Raw genomic sequence first — 12,765 nt, forward strand, 5'->3', positions numbered from 1 at the left:
AACAACCCTTTGACATTGGCACAATTATTACTCCTATTTGACAAATGAGGAAACAAGATTAGGGATTAAGTAACTTGGTCATCAGCACATATCTGAGTGAAAAGTAAGGGGAAACAAGGAAAGGCAAGAAAATTCTCAAAAGGAATCAGCAAAGTAGCAAGAACAACTTCTCACTGAAAGTCAAAGGAATAAAATAAAACTTTTAGACAAGTAAATCAGTCCTTTTGTCCTTAGTTGTCACGAATGCTGGCTGTAATAACTAATGCTGGCCAGAGTGGATTGAAATCTTTTGAGGAGAGTATGTTTTTCTTCCGCAAGGTATTTGGCAAGTATTTAGAACTTACTAGATCTCTGTTTATTTCACAGAAAATAGAATGAATGAATATATCTATCAATTCATAGAAGAAGTATAAATTAGGTATAACTTTTAGAAAAAATTAGATAACATGTATTAAAAATCACTAAAACGTTCATATTCTTCAATCTACTGGCTATTCTAAGGAAATAAGCCAAAATATGGAAAGTGTTGTATACACAAAGATATTTGTGATTTTCAAAAGAGAAAAGTGATTATCATATAAATGTCTAACAATAGGCAGATTCATGAACATTATCTAGATAGAATATCTCAGTCACTAAAATGAAAGTTATAAAAAAAAAAAAAGGAGCAAGTTGCAACATGGGAAAATGCATATGATAAAATATTGGGTAAAAAACACCAGAAGACTGTATAGAGTTTCAGTTTGGGAAGATGAAAACATTCTGGAGATGCACCGTAGGGATGGCTGTACAACAATGTGTACTTAATGCCACTGAACTGTATACTTAAAAATGGTTAACATGGTAAAATTGTATGCAATATATGTTTTACTACAGTAAAAAAAAATAGAAGACAAAAATCAAAATGTACTATGATTATAACGGAGAAATAATGAAGAATGAAAAAAAAACCCATAAACCATAATACTGATAAAATTAGTAGTAGATATAGAATAATAAAATTTCATAATTGCCCTTCTCTATTTTCCTACCATTTGGGGTATATGGTGAGAGTATATCTTTTAAAGAGGACAGGTTTGTATTCGGATTGCAGATTTACCACACAGTACCTCCAGTCATCAATTTAGATCTGTGTTTGGGGAAAATGTTTTCTGTGGAATCCCAGTTTTATCAAAATTTCATAAGTATATTGGAAAATAAGGTCTGAAGATCAGATAAGCTTGAAGAACTCTGAATTGAGCAAAGTTAAAAGGTTCCTTTACCAAAACAGTCTCCTTTACTATGTAGTACTTTTTCCATGGTTATCAATATGGTATTAGGAACTGTGAATCTGGAGGGAGGAAAAGAATGCAGTTTCTCAAAGTTTTGGACCATGGAACTCTTTAATAAAGAAGTAGTTCTCACAAGTAGGATTTCAGGGAACAGAGTTTGGGGAACACTGCCAACTAACATTTAATATCTCTATATCTCAATTTCCTTCATATGAAAATGAGGCTAATCAATCAGATTTTCAGATAACTAAAAAAAATACAGTTGACTTAAACTGGAGGGTTAGGGGCACTGATTCCCTGCACTGTCAAAAAGCTTCATATAACTTGACTCTCCAAAAACCATAACTAATAATAGTCTACTGTTGACCAGAAACCTATGGCTAACATAAATGGTTGATTAGCATATATTCGGTATGTTATATGTATTATGGACTGTATTATTACAATAAAGCTAGAGAGAAAATGTTAAAAAAATCATAAGATAAAATACATTTACAGTAAACTGCACTGTATTTATTTTTTAAAAATCTGCATATAAGTGGACCCGTGCAGTTCAAACCTGTGTTGTTCAAGGGTCAACTCTATAAATTTTTAATATAGATATAAATTCAATTATAGGTATAGATATAAAAGGGTCTGGACAATAATAGTTGCTGAGTAAATGTATTTTCCTTCTCTCATTCCACTGAAGGATTATGCACAAATCTGTACCCAGCAGAAGCAAAGTTTTTATTTACCCAGTGACAGACCATGAGTACCCACAGCATGTGTTTATAAGCAATTAGATCATATTCTCAGCTTGTTAATAATAATTAATTGCTTACATATGCTTTTCAGTTTGTAATGCTTATTCACCCACATGATCGCAATCTATCCTCAGTCTATCAAACCCTAGGAAGATTGAAGCCAGGGCAGGTAGTTTTACTAATTTCACTTAACTGACAAGGAAAACCAAAGCTTAGAGGGATTAAAAAATTGGCCAAGCTTTGACACGGTCAATAGCAGAGTTGTCTCTTTGACCTGGGCATTCTGACTGCCAATCTCATTCCTACCTTCCTGCCAATGACTATGTACTTCGTTCTCATCTCTAAAAATGTTCGTTTGAGTTAGATGCAAAATTCTCAATGTCAATTCACCAGACCGAGCCTCTTAGGCTGGCAGGTGGAAATGAGCTTCTATTTTCTCTTTGCAAAGAGAAAAAAGAAAAAGAAAAGAAAAACAACCTAGAAGCATTTTCTTGCTGTAATATTCTTGCATGGGTATGTATGTATCCAGGAAGGGAGGGGCAGAGAATTTCTGACCATAAAGCCCTTGAACAGAGCAGGGACTTCCAGAAAAGGAAAAAAAAAAAAAAGTGCCTGTTAGGTCTTTGAAAACTGTTGTTCTGGGTGGGTGTTGGGTCTTCCACTGTAGGGCAGAGCCCAATTCTCCCTGGAGTAGTGCTGGGAGCTGGCCAATTACTACTTAGATACTGACATCAGAACATCCAGGAACAAATTGAATAGTGATGGCCGTGTGCCTAAGTCTCTAAGGAAACTCTTCTCTCTACATGTTCTTAGGTAATTTTGGATCAAACGGAAAGAAATGCACTGTATTCAAAACCACAGTTATTTTGTGAGTCCCTTGAACCCTTTAAAAAAATCCATAACTGGGGATTAGTTCAGAAACACTAGTCAAGAAAATGCATGCTCCAAAGGTTTTATCCAGGGAAGAAAAAAAAAAAAAAAAAAATTGAGCAGCTTGAGAGCTCGGTGTTGCCAATTTGGAAGAGCAATTTGCCTACAGCTGGATATAATTAACAAGCATGGGTCAAAAAGGAAGCCAATCATAAAAGTGTGAATTGGATAGAGGTGGAGGGATGGGGACAGTGACAATCACTTGCAGAACTGGTGTATTCTGACTTCAGAGGCTCTCCTCAATTTCAAAAAAGCCTAGTCTAATGATGTTAATAAAAGATTGAACTCAGAGGGAAAAAAATTAGGATCTTCATAGTATCCTAGTAGGTGGTTGATAAATTATGTTTTCTGGAACACTATAGGGTACTTTATCTACGCTTTATACTAGCAAGTAATTTCCATGCCAAAAAAAAAAAAAAAAAGGAAAGGAAAGGAAAAGTGTGTGTGGTTTTTATTCTCTCTCCTGGCTCACTAGAGGAAAAAGGGTATAAAGGTATGAGCTACATAGTATCCCACTGAATAGTTTGAATTCTTTTGGTCTGAATGGACCAATTATCCTGAGATATTTTTTTGTTTGTTTGTTATTTTAGTAAAACCAGGAAAGAAGATAACTCTTACAACTGATTAAATTCATCACGTATGCAATAATACATTTTTCAGGGTTAAGAGCTCATATGCAAAGTTGCAGCCTGAGGAGAATTAACACAGCTGAATGAGAAATTCTCTAATGATTATGCTTCTTCCTTCCTCCTACTTACTTCTGAAGGGGGTTGGGGGCTAGCTCCACATATGGAACCCTGTGGATCTTGCCATCTTTCTTCTCTGCTTATTCTTTTCTTGAGACAGAAAAAAATAGAATTCTGAACACACAATGTGGTACTTCCAAGGCTCTGGAGATTTTTCTAATCCTCCAAATGTTCTCCAATAAAATCTTCCCTTTACACGGCTGGTGCTGCCACAGCATTCATAACCAGAGGAAGTCTGACAAGAAAAAGAGCCATTAAAACCTACACACAAACATAGGGGCTCATTTCAGTGCTGAAGTCCTCTTAAACTAAAGCAAAGGATTCATTTTGTCATTTGCAAGCATTTATTAAGTGTACAATACAGTGCTAGTTACGCTATGGGGGATACAGGAGAATTAGTAGTTTACATTTGAATTTAACAGACAAAAAAAATAAGAGACAACAAACCATACTGTGTGTGTGAGTGTGTGTGTGTAATATATATGTACAATCGTGTGCGTGTGTGTAATAATACACTCGCACATATGCACATTTCCTAAATGTGAAAGAATAGAAAACAAGTATTAGGTCATGGTGGAGTACAGTTGGAGGGAAAAGGGGAAAAGCTTTTGAGAGATGACTAGTTTTGAGCTACATCTTGAAGAAAGTGATGGTTGTGGGACACCTACACCTGGCTGGCTCAGTGAGTGAGTGGAGTATGCGATAGAACTCAGGTTGTGAGTTCTATCCCCACACCGGGGGTAGAGATTACTAAAAACCAAACAAAAAGAAAGTGATGGTTGTGACAGGCAGAAAAAAAGTCCTAAGCGTAAACCACTTTTTGGAGCTTGAACTTCTTACTCAAACCGGCTTTCTGCGAAGTAGCTTGCTCTTGATAACTGACCAAAATGTGTCTCTTGTTGACTTCGATAGATGCCTATCCTGGAGACCAGTTCTTTTTTTTTTTAATTTATTCAAATTGTTTATTGAATGCTTTCAAATCACCTAAGAAGACTTGTTGGAAGAAGCCTAAGATACAGATTTCTCATAACATCAGTTTGCATGCTTTTAAAGCTTCACAATTTCCTAAACTACATAAGCCCAGAAAACAGTTCATTAAGAAGTAACCTTACAAGCCCAGTAGAGTATTAAAATCACATGCAGTTTCTTTGGGGCCATAATGAAATAGTCAATTATCCCTTTTACTTGTTGACAACTACCACTGATATAAACTAATGGTTCAATGATTTCAGCAAAAAGTCAGAGAACGACAAGCTACAGTAGTCTAGGGAAAGAATCAGAGGCTGAGTTGGTCTAAACCCAGTTTTATTTCAGTTTCTGCATGTGAAATGGCCACATAACTATTTTGTATAAACTTTAGAGAAGTTTGTTGGACAAGAGGAGTGTACATAAGAAATAATATTAGATAATTTAAAAAAACACTTTACATGGGGTGGTAGGAAGAATAATGACAATATCCTATTCCCCCCCAAAATATCCATGTCCTTGAAACATGTGAATATGTGATAATGTTTCCTTGCATGGTTAAAGTGGCTTTGCAGGTATGATTAAGATAAGGATCTTGAAAAGGTAATATACTCGAGGGATATCTTGGTGGGCTCAATGTGATCCACAGGGTCCTTTTAAGAGAGAAGCAACAGAGTAAGAGGGATGTAAAGATGGAAGCAGAAACCTGAAAGGAGAGAAAATGCTACACTGCTAGCTTTGGAGATAGAGGAGGGGACCATGAGTAAATGGCTTTTGGAAACTAGAAAAGTCACGTGAATGGATTCTCCTCTAGAGCCTCCATATGGAATGCAGCCCTGCTGACACCTTGATTTTTAGGCTGGTGAAGAACACTGCAGACGTCTGACCTCCAGAATTGTGAGATAATAAATGTGTGTAGTTTTAAGCCACTAAGCTTGTAATAATTTGTTAAAGCAGCAATAGGAAGCTGATACACATGGGTTATCTCATTTGATCCTTATAGATATTATACCCATTTGACATGCTCAAACAAGAAATGAGAAAACTGATACTCAAATAGATTAGACAATCTGCTTAAGTAACTGGTGGAGCTAACAGGCAGATTCAGGCCCTGACTCCAGATTCTACAGTGTTAAGAGGTGTGCTGTTTCAAAACACTAATTTTGAACGGCAAGAGTACATTGAATTACCACAAAAAGGTGATTGTGATAGAAAATTTATAAAATTTTTAAAATGTGTTTGCAGTTTTCTCTCTTCTGTATTTGCCATGAATACAGGTCTTAGCATTATGTTACAGTTACTTTGCTATAAATGCTAGCAATCACATTCTATTCTGATATGATCATATTATTTAATCAGAGAAACACATAAACTGGGAGCTAGCCTTTGTCAGTAGTTATTTGGAGATTTAACCATCATTTACATTTGGTATATTTTCTGTCATAACTATCATTATGTTGTCTATAGACTGTAAGCTATTGAAGGGCTGAAACTATAGTTGCTTTCTTTTCTGCAAGGCTCACACCCACGTCATCCCATACACTTGCTTAAATCTTTTATATGTGAATCTGTTGGTCATTCATTCTGAGCATCAGTGCCTCTTTGAGAATCAAACTTTAATTGGTGCATAGGCTGTCACTCTAATTTCCTGGAAGTTAAGGATTATCTATTGTTTGTCATTGTATCCCTGCCCATAAAATAGTTACTGTCATAGAGTTGTTCAAATAATGATAGTTGAAGAATGGATGGATGGATTGGATGGATGGATGAAAAGACTTTTCAAGGTCAAGTGGTTTAATAGTCTGGCAGGAGAAGGTGTAGAATTCTGAGACAATGAAAGAAGAAATCCCTGGAGAGAACATTAAAAAAAAAAAAAAAACAGAACAGAATAAGAAAATCTTAACTACTATACCATTTGAAGTTTAAAGTATCATTATGCTACAAGATACTGAAGACCATTTTTTCCTTTATTCCTTTTCTATTTTTTTTTTTTGCTTATAGCTGCAATATTGATCAAGAATGCCAACTTATTAGTTTATACTTTTGTGTTCTTTCTGCTGATGAAATATTTTCTTTTAGGCATGACAAATAACTGTCAACATCACTTATTTATACCCATAGATATTGATGGTTTATAATCACAACTCATCATTTGATACTCAGTACTCAGTTCCTATTGTAGCAATGAAATCAGTGAATCTAAATCCAAGGCATCCTGGATAAATTGAGATTGCACCCTGAAACAGGTTAGGGATTTTTAAGTAGGCTCCATGCCCAACGTGGGGCTTGAACTCACTTCCCTGAGATCAAAATTAGCATGCTCTGTCGACTGAGCCAGCCAGGCGCCCCAGTCAGGGACTGTTTAAGTCATCTAAAATCTGAGTGTTTGGGATTTTACCCTTCCTACATAGATTCAAGAAGGGAAAGCTAAGTTTATAACTCTGATTCAAAATGTTTTCTTTTAATCATAAAATACTTTAGGAAATAAATAGTGATCAGGTTTATGGCTGAGGATCCAGTTACTGGTTATAAATCCTTAATTTGGTGGTTTGAGTAAGTGCACAACCTAATTTTTTTTTTCATTTACTTAATAAATATTCACTGTGCACCTCACAGTGCTGGCTACTATTCTAGGTACTGCTTATACAGTAAGGTGCAAAGTAGGCAAAAAAAAAAAAATTACTCTAGCAGAGAGAGATGGATGATAAACAAATAAAACATCATTACAATTAATATTGCAGTATCTGAAAAATATCAGAAAAAAGAGAGACTTTTATTGCATTTTGCTTTTGAAACCAAGACTAGGTTCAATGTAATAATGTTACCAAAATTAAAATTTTGACTCTGTATAAAAAAAGAATGTATGGTTAATGGGTAAGAAAAAACTTTTTTTCTAAACCATGTGTATTTATACTTCATGAAAAATTTCTAACTATATATTTCAGGAAAAATTTATATTTCATGAAAAATTTCATGAAAATTCTGTTTTCTTTTTTACTTTAGCTGCTAGGAAACAGCTAAATTTGCAGTTATATTTAGTAATTATGTAGTTGTTGGTCTACCTTGTTATATACTAAATCTCTGGTGGTCTTATTTTACTAGTCTACTCTATTTTCCTTTCACTTTGATTTCTTTATTCATTTATATTGTAATGTACTAATTTCATTTTTGTAAACTAAGAGCTAAATTTACCACTAAATTAGCAAATCAATCAATCAATTGATCGATCAACGGATCTATCCCAGGAGAATGAGTACTTAAGTTTTGCAGATTCACAGAATAGATCTAAAGGTTCTACCTTCCTGCTTCTTCAATCTTTCTAGATGAAAAATGCCAAGTCACAGAAAGGTAGGGTGCCTTATCTGAGATTTCATAGTGCATTCTTAAAGCATGTGCTCATTAACCACTTGTCAGGGTGAAATGGGAATGGGGATGGTTTCTGCATTATGAAAAGCTATGGGTTAAAATGTAATTTACGGTTATACATCTCTAAATCACAGAATCCTACTAGCTTTTGAGTTTCTACCTCCTCTATGTGACATTCTGCCAGTTATCCTTGGATTTTGGAGAGAAAGAGATTAGGATGACCCACCAGGTCCTCCAAATTCTTAACAAAACTGTCAAGAAAAATAAATCTTGGTCCAGAATCTATAAATCTTAGCAAATGGACATGTTTGAGGAGACTAGGTAAGACATTAGAAATGCCTTTAAATTATTGTAACCTACTCCTGCATTAAAAAAAATTACGTGATTCAGATCTAAAGATATGATTTCTCAAGAAGAAAAATGACACCTGAGTTGGTAAGTGACAAGACCCATCACAGAGCTATTTTGTCCAGTAGTAATACAGCTGCTGATCAGTTTACTAAGGAGCCCAAAGGCAGATGAATTATTTAGCAGTGGAATAAATTGAAAAGTTGGCCTTAACTACTTCAATACAAATTGAAACACCAGACTCTGCAAAAGTCTCAGCAATAATCACAGAAAATGCAAGTGAATTTGAAACTAGGTTTTGCACTTATTCTATCATCACCATCTCCTTTTTCTGCCTCTTCAGCCTCAGCCTCCATTTTTTCCACTCCAACCCATGGAATTACCTCCACTCCTCCATCCCATACACCCACTTCTTGTTAACCAATACCTTCCTAATATGGCCATTCCCCTCTGCATTTTTCCCTCCCTCCTTCTCTCTCCTTTCCTTCCTATATTTAGTGCTCTGTGCTGGGCACTGAGGGGAACAGAGATGGAGCTCAAGGATCTATACATCCAAGAGCATTAGTTGCCATCTAATGTTGAATATCAGGCCAGGGAGAATGACATGGGAAAAAAGAATTAGAAATAAAGGCAAATATGATAGGCACAATTAAGGTACAAACAACTTGCTGTAAAAACACAGCTGAAGAAGCAATTAATTTCTGTCATTTTCTAGCAAGGATGGGTGACAAATATCTTTACTCTGTGTACTCCCCTCCCATCTGTTTCTCTCACTTCTAATGGGAACAATTTGGGATCTGAGTTGTCAGTTTCTGCTACTGAAATGTGAAACCGGAGGATGAAATTTATTCTGATGTCAACCACAGAAGAGGCTGTATTTAACTTAATATAATGAGAGAGCAGTTTGGTGGCCAAATCTCTATGAGCAACAATGATCTGAGGTTCCTGTTGCCAGTTACTGCTTTAGGACCCCCAATCCTAGTTGCTTTCAGTCATGTTTTCTCATCTCTCCCTCTCTCTTCTAACTTCCCAATCCCTCCCTAGGATTTCCCAGTGTTTTGCTTTTGCTGCCTCACTAGCTCCTGGTCCCAGACTCTTCCAGCTGCTGTACAATTCAAGGCCAGAGCAGTCTATGTATGAGGCGAACTTGATTGCTTCTATGTTATGAGTTTGGGGGCACTCTTTAGAGTCACTTTGCCTAAAATGCCATCATCTCACGTGTCTTGTCAAACGTTCAAATATTCCCCATGAGGGTAGAGCAGAAGGTCTATGTGTCAGTTATATGTCCATTGGAATTCTGTCAACCATCTAGCAGAGATGAGCTACCTTCAGAGGCTAATTTACTCATTCAGCCACTCTTTATTTAGCATCCTCTTACAGGTTAGCTTGTTACAAAAATGAATAAGACTTGTCAGTCTCACATGCTGGTTGGGGAAAGAAACACAACTTTGATTTTAGTAAGTGATAATCGTTGGGAGGAGAAACCACCAATGCTGCCTTGGGAATTGGGTAAAAGCTTCAGAGAAAAGACCACAGATTCAAGGTAAATCTTGAAGTTTAAGTTGGAGTTGGACAGAGTTAGGGAAGGAGGGGGGAAAACTGGAATTTTGAATACTTTGAAATGGGGAGGTTTTGGGTGAAGGCCAGGATAGAGAAGCAGCCAGGAAGAGCATAAGACACTGTGGGTAGGGGAGAGGAGATAGATTCAGAATCTGGGAAAAAATGCCAGAAGGGAGAAAGGAATAAGGGAAGATTATAAGACAGTCTGTGACTATTTTAGACTTTTACCATTGAGAGCTTGTTTTAAGAGGCAAAGAAACAAGGCAGCTGGGATTACATTAGTAGGATAATTTGGAAGGAATTCGAATATGAATAATGGAACTGACAGTACATGAATCGTCAACATTCCTTTTAATCGACCCTTCCCCCAGTCACCTAAGATCTGCATTGTTTGTTATACAGAAATATGTTGAAAAACACAGAAGTCCTGGTTCTATCATTAACTCACTGCTTGCAAGTACCCTAAACTCCCAGGGATCTACTTCTTCATATTTCACAGGAAACATGGGAAATGATGATCCCTAAGATCTCTTTTTTAGTCCTAAAGGCTATGGTTAATTTTAGGTCTTAGAAGAATTGTGCTGTGTATAGCACTATCTAAATAGATACGATCTCCTCCTACTAAGAGCATGAGCGTTACCAGAACTTTGGCACCAAAGAACTCAGGGTTTTTATTATTTAAAAATAACTTTTTCCTCATTACAAAAATAACACAGAAAAATTCAAAGGAAGAACTTTGTGAAACATTACAACTCCTACCCACTTGGACACAACCATGGTTAATACTTGGTATATAGCCTTACTAAGAATACTGTTATTTCCATATCAAATTAATAGTGAATTATTCTCTACTAGAAAAAGCTGTCTGTTTGCTTCTTCTAGAGCCAAGAGATTTTTACACACACACAAAAAACAATTGAGCATTTCATGGGGCTCAACAAATTTGAGCAGATTTCATTCTCCCTAAAAAGTCACTCAACGTACATTAAGTAAAAGTAGAAAAGTTACAACTCAATACAAGTATCTTCCCTGTGATTGCAGATTAATGATCCTTCTTTAAAGTCCTTTCAAGGAACACACTCCAACATTAATAGGTGTGATTTATGGCTTATGTACCGTGTGTCAGGTACTATACAAAGTACTTTCTATGTGCTACTTTTAAACCTCATACTACTACTCTAGGGCAGGTATTTTGATCCCAGTTTCACAGATAAGATTTCAAAGGCTTGAAGAGGTTAACTAACTTCATGGTGGCCACATTGCTAATAAAGAACTGACCCAGAACTTCCTGGTACAAATGTCATCTTCTTACCACAATACCAACATTCACCAAGCTGTTATCCAAATAGTACTAGTATCCAGTGAGATAAGAGTGTTCCATGAAAAAAGGCCTTAATTTTTGCAAAACTAAGTTTGCAAAACATTACACTGTAGGAAAGAAACAAATTTAGCTTAACTCTTAGTTTCTTTCATATATATATATATACACACACACACACACTCTTTGTAAATATACATGTGTGCCATTTATTTATTTATTTTTATTCTTTTATTTTTTTGAGAGAGAGAGCATGCAAGCGGGGGTGGTGGGGAAGGGGCAGGTGGGGAGGAGCAGAGGGAGAGAGGGAGAGAGAGAATCGATGCTGGGAGTGAAGCCCGACCCAGGGCTCAATCCCACAACCCTGTTCTCTTAGTCTCTTAATCTTACTTGGGCACTACACATACGTTTTTCACTGACTGGCCTTTAGCCACATCACCCTAGAGACCAAGGCCAGAAATAATGAATGAGGAAACCCAAGAACTATTCAGTGACCTAGGTTTTTCCCTATGGGACCCAATTTAAACAATTATTGCCCACTGGGAGCATTTCAGACAAGTTCAGAGAACCCTGCATAATAGAGCATACAAATACCAAAAGTCATTATTTTCTTCGAAGTCTCAAGTACAAACAGAAAATAATTTATCATAAAGTTAATAAAGCTTAATTTTTAAGCCCCATTTCATGGACCCCTTCCAAAACCCTGGGAGGTCCCTAACAATAGTTCATGTAATCATGAGCTTTTTGTAACATTTGCAGAAAAAAGACATTATACCTGCAATTGCTTAAGACTTTGTCTCTTTCCCTTTCAGCTTGTCCTGTGCCATGTTTTGCCCTGCTGAGTAATATTGGAATAGTGGTAGACTTTTTTGGTATTCAGTTAACTAGACATTTTTGGATGTCACAACTGAGGTGGGGAGTGGGAATGTTACTGGCATATACAGGAATTCACACCTACCAATAAAAATTGATTGGGCCCCAAATGTCAATAGTGCCAACATTGAGAAATCCTGGGTTAGTGGAATAAATTTTTGTGGTTTGCAATTACTTTCATGTATAGTTAAGTTATTCCTGGTTGTCCTGGTGTAGAAATGGCTTTCATGAATATTCCGTGCTGACTCACCCAGGGTCATGATATGGAGATAAAAGAACAGAGGTTGTATATGAACTGGCCCTTCAGTAACTGACACTAGAAGTGTATCAGTGGTGATGGAGAAAAAAGAGTTTGAAATGCATGGAGCCAGAAGCTAGTCTGAGATAATTTTTTCAAATATTGAACATTTAAAAGTAAGAGGAAGATCCCCACTCAAAACAGAAGTCCTCTTCTGTTAGCAATATACTCAATAATGCAACATGTACAATTATAAATGCAGCATACATTTTTTTTCTTTTTTATTTTTTTTTAAGATTTTATTTATTTAGGGCGCCTGGGTGGCTCAGTTGGTTGAGCGACTGCCTTCGGCTCAGGTCATGATCCCAGGGTCCTGGGATCGAGTCCCACATCGGGCTCCCGG

This window comes from Leptonychotes weddellii, chromosome 8 (genome assembly GCF_054177405.1).
Source record: "Leptonychotes weddellii isolate Sample4059 chromosome 8, ASM5417740v2, whole genome shotgun sequence".
NCBI classification, from domain to species: Eukaryota; Metazoa; Chordata; class Mammalia; order Carnivora; family Phocidae; genus Leptonychotes; species Leptonychotes weddellii.